This window comes from Dendropsophus ebraccatus, chromosome 2, assembly GCF_027789765.1.
Source record: "Dendropsophus ebraccatus isolate aDenEbr1 chromosome 2, aDenEbr1.pat, whole genome shotgun sequence".
NCBI lineage: Eukaryota > Metazoa > Chordata > Amphibia > Anura > Hylidae > Dendropsophus > Dendropsophus ebraccatus.
Genome location: NC_091455.1, coordinates 157,990,829 through 158,005,197, shown reverse-complemented (window position 1 = coordinate 158,005,197; position 14,369 = coordinate 157,990,829). Strand labels below are relative to the sequence as shown.

General features: G+C 52.2%; 1 protein-coding gene across 3 annotated transcripts in view; it reads left to right on the top strand.

Annotated features, from left to right (window-relative positions):
- The first annotated feature begins 3,359 nt into the window (after nucleotides 1-3,359).
- The window catches only part of STX17 (syntaxin 17), a 49,595-nt gene continuing 38,585 nt past the window's right edge, over nucleotides 3,360-14,369 (top strand). For 2 of the 3 annotated variants that reach the window (XM_069960383.1, XM_069960381.1), the window contains exon 1: nucleotides 12,774-12,872. The gene's annotated coding sequence lies outside the window, so the exon portion shown is untranslated. Of the gene's footprint in view, nucleotides 3,426-12,773; nucleotides 12,873-14,369 lie in introns of those variants that run through there. The other variant, XM_069960382.1, reaches the window with a different exon arrangement.

Below are 14,369 nucleotides of genomic sequence, written 5' to 3'. Positions count from 1 at the left end.
CCTGTAGTATATAGCCCCTGTGAGGTCCCCCCTGTAGTATATAACCCCCTGTGCGCTCCCCCCAGTAGTATATAGCCCTATCAGTAGTATATAGCCCCCTGTGAGGTCCCCCCTGTAGTATATAGCCCCCTCAGTAGTATATAGCCCCCTGTGAGGTCCCCCCTGTAGTATATAGCCCCCTGTGCGCTTCCCCCAGTAGTATATAGCCCCCTCAGTAGTATATAGCCCCCTGTGAGGTCCCCCCTGTAGTATATAGCCCCCTGTGCGCTCCTCCCAGTAGTATATAGCCCCCTCAGTAGTATATAGCCCCCTGTGAGGTCCCCCCTGTAGTATATAGCCCCCTGTGCGCTCCCCCCAGTAGTATATAGCCCCCTCAGTAGTATATAGCCCACTGTGAGGTCCCCCCTGTAGTATATAGTCCACCTGTGCGCTCTCCCCTTGTAGATGCCCCCCAGACAGAAAAAAAAAATAACAAAAACAACTCACCTAGCACCTCGTTCCCCGCTGCAGCTGTCTTCGTCTCTTCCCGTCGGTCCGGCCCCCGGCTGATACGCGCTCTGTAGGGATGTCCCGGGGATTCCCCAGCAGAGCGCGCATCAGTGACCTCAGCGTACGCTGCCGGCCTGCACTTCCGGGAAGGACAGGCCGGCAGCGTACACTAAGGTCTGAGGTGCGCGCTCTGCTGGGGAATCCCGGGACATCCCCACAGAGCGCGTATCAGCCGGGGGCCGGACCGACACTGCCCCCAGCCCCACAGGCGTACTGACATCTAAGGACAGTACGCCTATGGGGCGGGAGGCAGTGCGGTGGGGAGCGGGACGGACCGGATCCGGGGCGATTAGGAGGTCTGACAGGGGTCCGGACAGCTGGCCTCCGCGGTCCGGGTTCGGACAGCGGTCCGCCAGTTGAGGACCCATGATGTAGGACATTAGGGAGAAGCTGCTGAGCCAGTGTGATAAATAACTCCCCTGGTATATGACCGGCCATTTATCAAGGAGCAGGAGTCAGAGTCGGTCCTTACCGGCTTACCGACTCCACAGCCCTGGCTGCTGCTACTACCACCACCACTCCTGATACTACTACTTCCACTACTGCTACTTCCCATTATTCCCACTACACCCCCTCATCTACTATGCCTCTACTACTACACCCATCATCATTAGCAAAAAAAAATTTTTAGTTACGCCATGGAAGTCTGTCCCCAGATGACCTAGGGCGTAACTATACGTCCTGGGTGTTTCTCCGGCTGGGTGGGCGGCGGCGGCAATCAGCAGCCGGGACCTCACCGGTAATGACACGCTGCAGCGATCGCTGCCGCGTGTCATTAACTCCCTAAAGAGGACCAATCACCTAAATTTAACTGTCCCTATTATCAAAGGTCCTCTCTCCCTAAGTCTATCTCTGAAGATACAGACTGCCTTTGCAGTCTGTATCTTTCTAATTTACCTAATCCATCCTAGCGGCGCAGTAAGGCAGGGTGCGGCCATCTTGATTATGTCCCTTGCGTTCCAATGGTGCGTTCCACCATCGGACCGCAAGTGACGTCATCAAGATGGCGCCCGGCTTTACAGCACCGCTACAGAGGACTGAGTAAAGTATAAGATACAGACTGCAAAGGCAGTCTGTATCTTCATAAAGTCTATTCCTGAAGATACAGACTGCTTTTGCAGTCTGTATCTTATACTTTACCCAGTCCTCTGTAGCGGTGCAGTAAAGCCGGGCGCCATCTTGATGACGTCACTTGAGGTCCGACAGTGGAACGCACCATTGGAACGCAAGGGACATAATCAAGATGGCTGCGCTCGGCCTTACTGCGCTGCTAGGATGGATTAGGTAAAATATAAGATACAGACTGCAAAGGCAGTCTGTATCTTCAGAGATAAATGTCAGTTAGGACATTTATACACAGTGATCTCGCACTGTATAGCGCAGGATCTCTGTGTATTTACAGAGCGGCGGGCAAAGGCTCATGGGAGCCCTTCCCGCCGCTCGGCATGCAGGGAGTTTCCTGTCGCGCGCCGGCTCTTTTGAAAAGAGCCGGCGCGCGACAGTGAACGGAAATGCAAATATATTAAAAACCCGGCAAAAAATTGATTAATTATATTTACAAAAATTTATTAAAAATTAAATCTTATTAAATGGAGCAATAAAAAAAACAACAACATTTGCCCGTGATTGGTTCTCTTTAAACGCCGCGGCGTTTAAGTGTAAGTGACAGGGGGAGCCTGAGCTAGAGCTCTTAGAAGGGGAGGAGGGAAAAACGAAAACACTAAGATCAAAATTTGCGCGGTCCACTGGGTCATTTTGGGCCTGGTCCTCAAAGGGTTAATCTAGATTTTATTTTTTGCCCATATCACCTAGCCGAAAAAGACACAAAGACACCACCCTGATGGACCACGAAATGCGTGTCAAGGCGTCTTAGAGCATTCATCCTACGTTACATGCACTTTATTGGTAACTATATTGAATAGGTTGTGGGCATTACAAGTTGTGTATGGGCAATACATTTTTACATTTAGGCCCACCCTCTTTTCCTTAATGCTAATCATGTTTTGTTTATTATGTTTGCAGTCATGTCAGTCACTTTGCTCCTGGGACTGCCACCACGTTTTCAATGTGTGATATGTGTTTTTAAGTAATTTTCTGTGATTTATTCTTCAATAAAATATACTTTGTACTACATTTTCTCATTCTTTTTGACAAGTGTTGAGCTGATCTGTCAAAGTGTTTGGCAGCTGGAACATTTGGCATTTGATTACCGGTGGCTGCAGAAACTGCATGCCGCCCTAGGGCTGCCAGGAAAACATGGACATTACCATAGGTTGTATCCATGTTTTCCTGGCAGCCCTAGGGCGGCATGCAGTTTCTGCAGCTCGGGGTAATCAAATGCAGAGTGTTCCAGCTGCCAAACTCGAACACTTTGACAGATCAGCTCAACCCTAGTCCTGACAACATTGAAATGACAATGCGACTCCTAAAAACTAATCGGTCACACAGCTTCATATGGCCACAGCCGCCACACTATGTCATGTTTGGATTTTGTTTAAAATTGACCTGTCCCAAAACTTGTGATAATGGGAGAAGTTCTGATTCCTGGGGTTCAGAGCCCCTAATCCATCTCTACAGCACAGGGGCAGCACTGCACAGCCTGCTCATTTCTAGTCACTTCATCAATTACTGATAGGATTTCACCACTCATCCAGTGTCACCATCCCTGCTATGTCCCATCCCAAACAACTAGTGATAACATAATAGCACAACCTGGCAGACAGCTCATCGTCACCTGCAACATAACAGCACACTGAGAGACAGCCAGCACTGAGCATAGCTCCTCCCAGCTAAGTGCCTGGTCACGTGAGAATGACGTCACGGGAGGTCCTGGAGTTCGGGAAGATCTGCGAGCTTTCTACAGTGACTAGACAGAGGGTTGAGACTAGAATGTAGTTGCCAGGGGTAGGTCCTACCTCTGGAGACCGGAATCTAGCCCATTCAGTGTGAGCAGGCTAGAATGTAGTTGCCAGGGGTAGGTCCTACCCCTGGAGTCCAGAATCTAGCCCATTCACTATGAGCAAGCTAGAATGTAGTTGCTAGAAGTAGGTCCTACCTCTGGAGTCCGGAATCTAGCCCATTCAGTAGGAGAAGGCTAGAATGTAGTTGCCAGAGGTAGGTCCTACCCCAGGAGTTGCTAAAAAGTAATTTTTACCCCTGAAGTACAGAATTTAGACTGTTCTCTACTGAGCAGGCTAGAATGTAATTGCCAGAGGTAGGTCCTACCCCTGGAGCCCGTAGTTGCCAGAAGTAGGTCCTACCCCTGGAGCCCGTAGTTGCCAGAAGTAGGTCCTACCCCTGGAGCCCAGAATCTAGCTCATTCACTGTGAGCAGGCTAGAATGTAGTTGCCAGAGGTAGGTCCTACCCCTGGAGCCCGTAGTTGCCAGAAGTAGGTCCTACCCCTGGAGTCCGGAATCTAGCTCATTCACTGTGAGCAGGCTAGAATGTAGTTGCCAGAGGTAGGTTCTACCCCTGGAGCCCGTAGTTGCCAGAAGTAGGTCCTACCCCTGGAGTCCGGAATCTAGCTCATTCACTGTGAGCAGGCTAGAATGTAGTTGCCAGAGGTAGGTCCTACCCCTGAAGCCCGTAGTTGCCAGAAATAGGTCCTACCCCTGAAGCCTGTAGTTGCCTACCCCTGGAGTCCGGAATCTATCTCATTCACTGTGAGCAGGCTAGAATGTAGTTGCCAGAGGTAGGTCCTACCCCTGGAGCCCGTAGTTGCCAGAAGTAGGTCCTACCCCTGGAGTCCGGAATCTAGCTCATTCACTGTGAGCAGGCTAGAATGTAGTTGCCAGAGGTAGGTCCTACCCCTGGAGCCCGTAGTTGCCAGAAGTAGGTCCTACCCCTGGAGTCCGGAATCTAGCTCATTCACTGTGAGCAGGCTAGAATGTAGTTGACAGAGGTAGGTCCTACCCCTGAAGCCCGTAGTTGCCAGAAATAGGTCCTACCCCTGAAGCCTGTAGTTGCCAGAAGTAGGTCCTACCCCTGGAGTCCGGAATGTAGCCCATTCACTATGAGCAGGCTAGAATGTAGTTGCTAGAAGTAGGTCCTACCCCTGGAGTCCGGAATCTAGCTCATTCACTATGAGCAGGCTAGAATGTAGTTGCCAGAGGTAGGTCCTACCATTGGAGTCTGTAGTTGCCAGAAGTAGGTCCTACCCCTGGAGTCCGGAATCTAGCCCATTCACTATGAGCAGGCTAGAATGTAGTTGCCAGAGGTAGGTCCTACCCCTGAAGCCCGTAGTTGCCAGAAATAGGTCCTACCCCTGAAGCCTGTAGTTGCCCGTAGTTGCCAGAGGTAGGTCCTGGCTAAAAAGTAATTCCTACCTCCGGAGTCTAACCTATTCAGTGTGAGCAGGCTAGAATGTAGTTGCCAGAGGTAGGTCCTACCCCTGGAGTCCCTGGTTGTCAGAGATTGGGGGTGGGGGGCTTTGGTAACCTACATGGCAACTCATCACTCACTAAAAAGCTGAGCCTGACAAGGAGAGAGAAAGAGAGAGAAAGAGAGAGAGAGAGAGAGAGAGAGAGAGAGAGAGAGAGAGAGAGAGACAGCCACAGTCCTTACACCACACAGAGGGAACTGATCCATCTACAAGGAGAATGGGAGGTGGATGATACTCACTGATCCATCTGCCACATTATACAGGCAGGAGAGATGTCAGCACATGGGTATTGTAAGGGTTAGTGCCAGAGATATGTAATTTCCTTAACAAACATCCAACCTTCCAGTATATATTAGCTGCTGTATGTCCTACAGGAAGTGATGTATTCTCTTTAGTCTGACACAGTGCTCTTTGCTGCCACCTCTGTACGTGTCAGGAACTGTTCAGAGCAGTAGAAAATCCACATAGAAAACCTCTCCTGCTCTCCAGACTGGAAATAATAAAGTAATCTAAAAGAGGTTGCAGGACCATTCTATGGCCTCCCTTCCCTGCTTGCGCTCGCTTTGCGGGGTTTGCGGTCACTGACCGACAGTGTGTAGTGTAGGGACTCAGGGGACCTGCACGTGGTACACCAGGCAATATGGTTTAATCAAATTACATACCATCATCCTGGCGTTGGTTTTTAAATGTAGCCGAGAAGCATTAGGGCCCATTCACACAGAGCAAGAACGGCGGAATGCCGCCAGCCTTAGTGTCTTAATGACACTCTATGGGAGGTGCACACTGCATCTCTCGGCGCTGAAGAATGAACATGTTCATTCTTCAGCGCAGGGAGAGGAGCCACACGTGCCTCCCATACAAGGTCATTATGACACGGAGGCTGGCGGCATTCCGCCGTTCTTGCTCTGTGTGAACAGACCCTTAGTGTCAGCCATAGGTGTGAGGTGCAGCAGCTCCTTTCTCTCCATACCGTATAATCTAAAAGAGGTTGTTTCTGATAGGCAGGCTTTAAAGGGAATCTGTCAGCACCGGGCCAGACCCAAGATGCTGACAGTGTAGTATAGGTGTGCATGGTCACTTTCTACAAAGCCTCCCTGCAGTAATTTGTTTAAACTCCCACAAACGCACTCTAACCAAGTGTCAAAGAGTACTGGCTTGACATTTGGGCCACACCTCGGCCCGCCTCACCCCATTTTCATGCATTTTACCCATTAGCCTGCCTCCTGCTCCCCGTCCTAGTCACGTTGTTGCACGTCTGCACAGACAATTCCCTCGGAGGGTGTGCTCCTGATAACACCATTCCTGCATGCACCATAGGGCGGAAGAGGAGGGTGCAGAGGGCATTGGCTTCAGGCCCTCAGCATGTGTGCACCGCACTTCTGCCCAACAACGCATGCACGATTAGCAACATAATGATATCGGGGAGCAGGAGGCAGGCGAATAGGTATATATGCATTAAAAAGGGGAGGAAGAAGTAGTGGTGAGGCGGGCCGAGATGCGGCATAAATGCCAAGCCACCACTCCTCTTTGACGCTTGGTTAGACTGTTTGTAAAGTGGAAAAATCCCACTGCACAGAGGCTTTGTAGACAGGTTCAATGCACACAAGGGGATACACACTGTTAGCACCTCGGGTCCAGTCACTGACGGATTCACTTTGGGGCTATGTTCACACTGCGTATTTTTCTGTCCGTAGTGCAAACCGCGAATATACGCACGTAGTTTTGAGGTTGATGCGTTCGCTTGGAAGTATACGATATACGCCTGCACAATGCACACTACGTATGAGCTTACGGCCGGATCGTATACGGTGCCATGAAAAATGAACAAGACCATTGTTTGAGGATGGAAATGTTGTAACTCACGGCCGTGGATTTCAAAGCGGTCCCGTACGGAGTACTTATTTCAGCCAAATTGAACTTGATTTTTCGATCCAAAAGGTTCTGTGTGTTTTATTGGGCTGGGCGAAGATTTCCAAGTAAATGACCTGTTTCAGATCACTACGAAACAAGCTAGGGAAGCATAACTGTACTACGGGCGTATGTTCGCAGTTTGTATCATCCGGCCGCATGTCGATTTTTCCCACGCCCGTAGTTTCGGCCGCACATGTACGGCGGCATACGAACTACAGCCGGATTCATACGCAGTGTGAACATAGCCTAAAGCTTAAAAATGTAGAAAAATAAAAAAACTAACCCACATGGGGAAATGTTGTAACTTTTACATTCTGAACCCTGCCAATGAGCAGCACGCAGGGAGACGCATCCCCCAACTCACTCGGAATATATATGTATGTGTGTGTATAGGGTACCCAGCAACCTTGGTGCAGTGGGTACTGGGGTAATAATGGGGGGAAGGTGGGGTTAGTGTTAGCCATTTTATACCAAGATGACAAGTTGAAAAAAAATAATGTTTTATTCAAAAAATAACCCCCCCCCCCCCACTCCTCGTTGACCACACTGGTCATTGACATTGTCCACCGAATCAGTCACAAGCCTGTTTACCAATATCTGAAAAACAAGAGGGGAGACACAAAAAAGGGCAGGAGCAGAACACCCATCATTTTGACAGGTGTTTTGCACCTTACAATATACAGCATCTTGCCAGATGCTGCTTACAGTCCGGTACACAAGGGGTTAAGTGAGGATGCATTGCATCTCCACTTAACCCTTTTGGTGCCATACTGAACAATGTGGCCCACGATGGGGTTGTGAGGATGCACTGTATCCACACCAACTCCCTAGTGGCCAGACCAATCTCACTCTTTACCCATCCCCGCAAGGAAGGGGGGTTAAACGCCCCCTTCCTTTCTGGGATGGGTGCAGTGCGGGTAAAGCTTCCATACTCACCTTCAACATCTTCCTTCTCCAGTACCCAGCACACTGAGCTTTTAGTGTGCTGTGCTCTGTCTCTTCAAATCTACCATCAGCCACTCAGCGGCTGAGGCGGGGCATTGCTGCAGGCGATGACTGGCTGAGCAAAGACTTGTGCAGTGTCAGCTCAGCCAATCAGCAGCTGATCACCTCTCCCCCACCCCAATAAACACAATGAAACAACACCCCCAGCTCTCCCCCACCCCAATAAAAACATGAAACCATTTTTTTTTAAATAAACTTTTATTACAAACAATTTAAAGATTAATATTGCACAGTGATCTGTCAGCAGGTTCTGGTTGTATAAACTAATAGTGTGTACAAGGCTTTTTATGCAATCAATATTATACCTTTATTTTGAAAATTAAGGTTATAGTCACAGTTTTTTTTTTGTATCCGATGCAGGGATATGTCGCAAAGATGTCTGAGACAGCCCATAGAGGTCTATTGAAATGCCGGAATTCTGGACACTTTCCTGATGCACATCAGGAAAGTGTCCGGAATTCTGGTGACAGGCCAGGCTGGGTGCAAGTGACAGGCCGGGGTGGGCGCCTGCATGGAGCTGCGGGCGCCTGCATGGAGCTGCAGGCACCAGCCCCCCCTCCCAGGCAGGCACAGTGCCAGTGCAGCGGACACTAGACTGGGAGCACTAGGCTGGGAGCAGACCACAGGCACTCTTGGCAGCATTCCTCTATCTAGCTACCCCCCCCCCCCCCCCCCAACCTCAGCACAATGATGATCGCTAAGTCCCCCGGGACCGCAGCAGTGATGTTTTGCACCCATCTCATTCTCGCCAGCAGTGATAATTGCTAAGAAACAACTCCTCCCCCCCCCCCCACACACACCTATCATGTGTCACAAATCCGGAAAATCTGTCCAGATTTCCAGACCCATAGGGGTACATTAGTCATGGACACATTTCAGGATTTTTTCTGAAGGGTGTCTGTTCCGGAAAATAGGTCAGGATTTTTCACATTCTGTCCTAATTTCATCCGAAATTCTGGCACAGATGCCCCCGTAGAACTATACGGGAGCACCAGAACTCTGGATGCTTTCCTGATGCACACCAGGAAAGCATCCAGAACTCCTGATTTGGTGCCCCAGTGTTCCTTTTACAGACCTCACTGTGCAACGATGAGTTCCCCTTATAGACAGAGGGTGGGGGACTGGGGCAGCTGGGGGGAACAGAGGAGACTGGGGCAGCTGGGGGTGACAGAGGGGGACTGGGGTGGCTGGGGGTGAATGGGGGGGACATCTGGGGGGAACAGAGTGAAGTGGGGCAGCTGGGGGAGGGGCTGGGGGTGCCAGATGGGACTGGGGTAGCTGGACACACCTCCTCCCGGCCGCACATGGAGCTCCTCGGTCTCTGGAGGCCGCGGGGACTGCAGGGTAAGGTGATCGCATTGCTGCAGGCTCTGGGGCTGTACAGCAGGATTGGGGGTTTACACTGCACCCCCTGATCCTGCTGTAAAGCTCCAGGACTCGTAGCAATGCGATCACCTTACCCTGCAGCCCCCGCAGCCTCCTCCAGAGACCGGGGAGCAGGGCTGTATTTACCTGTTCCGCTTGCTCTTCCCCCGGCTGCCAGTGTGCTGTGACATCTGGGGGTGCTCCGCTGCCGGCTGTACAGGGAGGCGGTAGTCCCCATGTGGCCGGCACTCTCTGGGACATGTCCTTCTCCCCTGCAGTACGGAGTGCACCCTCTGCTCCCAGGCACCGCCCACCTCTGAACCCGCGCACTGCACGGGTTCAGATGGTCACTTGCGGTAGAGTGACTGATGGGCGTCTCGCTCCTGGTGTTTGGCCGGTAGAGAATGTCGGCCACAAGAACCACGTTCAGCCTTGTGCAGCTCTTTCTCTCCTCGTACACCTCACCGCCCGCAATGATTTTTACGATGAATTTACGATATTCACAAAAAATTCAATTCAATTCTAAAATTCTGGGCAAATTAATTGAATTTGATTAATCGCCCAGCCCTATGGTCTAGTGTGCCAACATACATTCCACACACATCACATGTCCCCTTGTGTACTGTAGTGCTTCATATCACCACACCATGCTGGGAGATGTAGTTCTACTATGCCACTGCCACCTCCTCCTCCTCCTATGCTGTCATCCTCTAATCTGCTGCAGAACTAAAACTCCCAAAATGATCAGCCTATAAGCATGATGGGGGTTGTAGTTCTGGATGGCCACAGGCTTCAAAACTACAACTCCCATCATGAGCTGTTAGCAGGACATGGTGGGGGTTGTAGTTTTAGGGGGTAATCTCACCTCTCCTGTCAGGCTGTCACTGCTGATATTTTCACCGCTGAGGTCCGTCAGACCTGGGATGGAGGATCAGCCCCTTTGTCCGGGGGACGGTTGGACTGCTGAGGTTCGGGTGGGGGTCCGGGGTATGGTGAGGTAGGGGGATCTTCGCCTTCAGTTGGGGGGGGGGGGGGGTAGGAGAACTTCTGAGGTTCAGGGGAAGGGGGAGTGTGGAGGTGGACGGAGGGGAAAGCAAGCAGGGCGCTATACAAGGGGCACCACTCCATCGGGCTCCCGGTCAGAGGGGCACTCATCACTCTGCACTGTGAGGTCCCCCCATCTCACCCGCTGGGGCCTTTCTTTAAAGCTGCAGTTGGACACCATGGCAACAATCCAGGAATGGGGGGCCCGATCATTAATCATTACAGCTGTCCAGGAGCCCAGGGCCCGTCTTCATCAGTGAGGGGGGAGCTGTGCCACTCAGGGGGCATGATCTTTACTGCGACCCCGGGTGGGGGGGGGGATAATGGGGGGCAGGGTACAGGCTGGTTGGGGGCTGTGACGGCCAGCACCGCAGAGGTCCGGGGGGGGGGGGGGGGGGGCGGGCATAGTCGATCATTACAGCGATTCAGGAGCAGAAGCCCAGAGCCCGTCTTCATCAGTAAGTTCGGGGGGGGGGGGGATGTAGTTGTGCCACTCAGAGAGCCGGATCATTACTGCGGTCCCGGGTGGGGGTAGTTGATGGTGTCCGGTCTTTGTGAACATCACTGGGGGGGGGGGGGGGGGTCCAGGTAGCGGGGGGAAGGGGAGTTGGGGCTGTGGTGGCCAGCACTGAAGGTCCAGGGGACAAAGGGGTACGGTCAGTGCCACAGGGTGGGGGTATCACTGCTGGCGGCTGGGGTGCACTGGGCTTTCAACCAAAGCAATGGATCCACACACCCCTGACCCCGCAGATCATCTCACAACAGTGCATCCACACACCCCTGACCCTGCAGAACATTGCATACCAGTGCACCCCCCCCCCTGCAGACCATCTCATAACAATGCACCCACACACACTGACCCTGCAGAGCATCACATAACAGTGCACCCACAAACCTCTCCCTGCAGAGCATCACATAACAGTGCACCCACAAACCTCTCCCTGCAGAGCATCACATAACAGTGCACCCACAAACCTCTCCCTGCAGAGCATCACATAACAGTGCACCCACAAACCTGTCCCTGCAGAGCATCACATAACAGTGCACCCACAAACCTGTCCCTGCAGAGCATCACATAACAGTGCACCCACACAACTGTCCATGCAGAGCATCACATAACAGTGCACCCACACACCTCTCCCTGCAGAGCATCACATAACAGTGCACCCACACACACTGACCCTGCAGAGCATCACATAACAGTGCACCCACAAACCTGTCTCTGCAGAGCATCACATAACAGTGCACCCACAAACCTGTCCCTGCAGAGCATCACATAACAGTGCACCCACACACCTCTCCCTGCAGAGCATCACATAACAGTGCACCCACACACACACTGACCCTGCAGAGCATCACATAACCGTGCACCCACAAACCTCTCCCTGCAGAGCATCACATAACAGTGCACCCACACACACTGACCCTGCAGAGCATCACATAACAGTGCACCCACAAACCTGTCTCTGCAGAGTATCACATAACAGTGCACCCACAAACCTCTCCCTGCAGAGCATCACATAACAGTGCACCCACAAACCTGTCCCTGCAGAGCATCACATAACAGTGCACCCACACACCTCTCCCTGCAGAGCATCACATAACAGTGCACCCACACACACACTGACCCTGCAGAGCATCACATAACCGTGCACCCACAAACCTCTCCCTGCAGAGCATCACATAACAGTGCACCCACACACACTGACCCTGCAGAGCATCACATAACAGTGCACCCACAAACCTGTCTCTGCAGAGTATCACATAACAGTGCACCCACAAACCTGTCCCTGCAGAGCATCACATAACAGTGCACCCACAAACCTGTCGCTGCAGAGCATCACATAACAGTGCACCCGCACACACTAACCCTGCAGAGCATCACATAACAGTGCACCCACAAACCTGTCCCTGCAGAGCATCACATAACAGTGCACCCACAAACCTGTCCCTGCAGAGCATCACATAACAGTGCACCCACAAACCTCTCCCTGCAGAGCATCACATAACAGTGCACCCACAAACCTGTCCCTGCAGAGCATCACATAACACATAACAGTGCACCCACAAACCTGTCCCTGCAGAGCATCACATAACAGTGCACCCACACACCTGTCCCTGCAGAGCATCACATAACAGTGCACCCACACACACACACTGACCCTGCAGAGCATCACATAACCGTGCACCCACAAACCTCTCCCTGCAGAGCATCACATAACAGTGCACCCACAAACCTCTCCCTGCAGAGCATCACATAACAGTGCACCTACAAACCTCTCCCTGCAGAGCATCACATAACAGTGCACCCACAAACCTCTCCCTGCAGAACATCACATAACAGTGCACCCACAAACCTCTCCCTGCAGAACATCACATAACAGTGCACCCACACACCCCTCAAAACTGTGGTTTACCTCCTGCTGATCATATACACTGCACTCACTATACTGCTGCCTCATGAAAGGCCCGGGAAACCAGCTGCCTCATAGAAAACCGAGCAGAGGATGATAGCTCCTCCCACACATGAGGCTGGTCACATGGGCATGACGTCATCAAAGGTCCTCAAGACCTACCTCTGGCAACTACATTCTAGCCTCCACCCTAGACAGAGAGGTAAGGACCCTAAGCAGAGAGGGGCAGCCTGAGTGTAATGCCTGTAGCTGCCAGTGTGTGGTGAGGGCAGCCTGAGTGTAATGCCTGTAGCTGTCAGGTGTGTGGTGAGGGCAGCCTGAGTTTAATGCCTGTAGCTGCCAGTGTGTGGTGAGGGCAGCCTGAGTGTAATGCCTGTAGCTGTCAGGTGTGTGGTGAGGGCAGCCTGAGTGTAATGCCTGTAGCTGCCAGTGTGTGGTGTGGGCAGTCTGAGTGTAATGCCTGTAGCTGTCAGGTGTGTGGTGTGGGCAGCCTGAGTGTAATGCCTGTAGCTGTCAGGTGTGTGGTGAGGGTAGTCTGAGTGTAATGCCTGTAGCTGTCAGGTGTGTGGTGAGGGCAGCCTGAGTGTAATGCCTGTAGCTGTCAGGTGTGTGGTGAGGGCAGCCTGAGTGTAATGCCTGTAGCTGCCAGTGTGTGGTGTGGGCAGTCTGAGTGTAATGCCTGTAGCTGTCAGGTGTGTGGTGTGGGCAGCCTGAGTGTAATGCCTGTAGCTGTCAGGTGTGTGGTGTGGGCAGCCTGAGTGTAATGCCTGTAGCTGTCAGGTGTGTGGTGAGGGCAGTCTGAGTGTAATGCCTGTAGCTGTCAGGTGTGTGGTGAGGGCAGCCTGAGTGTAATGCCTGTAGCTGTCAGGTGTGTGGTGAGGGCAGCCTGAGTTTAATGCCTGTAGCTGCCAGTGTGTGGTGAGGGCAGCCTGAGTGTAATGCCTGTAGCTGCCAGGTGTGTGGTGAGGGCAGCCTGAGTGTAATGCCTGTAGCTGCCAGGTGTGTGGTGAGGGCAGCCTGAGTGTAATGCCTGTAGCTGTCAGGTGTGTGGTGAGGGCAGTCTGAGTGTAATGCCTGTAGCTGCCAGGTGTGTGGTGAGGGCAGCCTGAGTGTAATGCCTGTAGCTGTCAGGTGTGTGGTGAGGGCAGCTGGAGTGTAATGCCTGCAGCTGTCAGGTGTGTGGTGAGGGCAGCCGGTCCTATCTGTAATGTCCCTCACTCTCTGCACTCTGGGAAGGAAGTACCAGACTTGGGGCATAGTAGTGTTGATGCTTCTGTGTAACATATAGACTAACAATCCCTGTATAGCAGTGGACTCACTGCCCCATACTGGTCACCAGCACAGAGCCTGCTGGGGAGGAGCTCTGGTTGTTTACATCACATGGCTGAGCCTGGGGCATGGACACAGATTGCTAGAGGTAGCCTATATGTGTGGCTGCCTCCATAGCCCAATGCTTTGTCTGTGTTGTATTCTGTTGTACACTGCCCATGGTAGTCAGCCCCTGGGCGGCTGCAGCCCATGCTGGAGGAAAGGCAGGTGACTTCCTATAAGGAGTAAGGCCACATTCACACGTCCGCAGTGCAGCCCACATCCGCGAAGGAGCCCTTCATTGGCACTACGTTAATACAGTGACCCGTGCTGCAAATCCTGGTCTCTACATGACCTTCTTTTGCAGCACAGATACCATCGGTCCTATGTT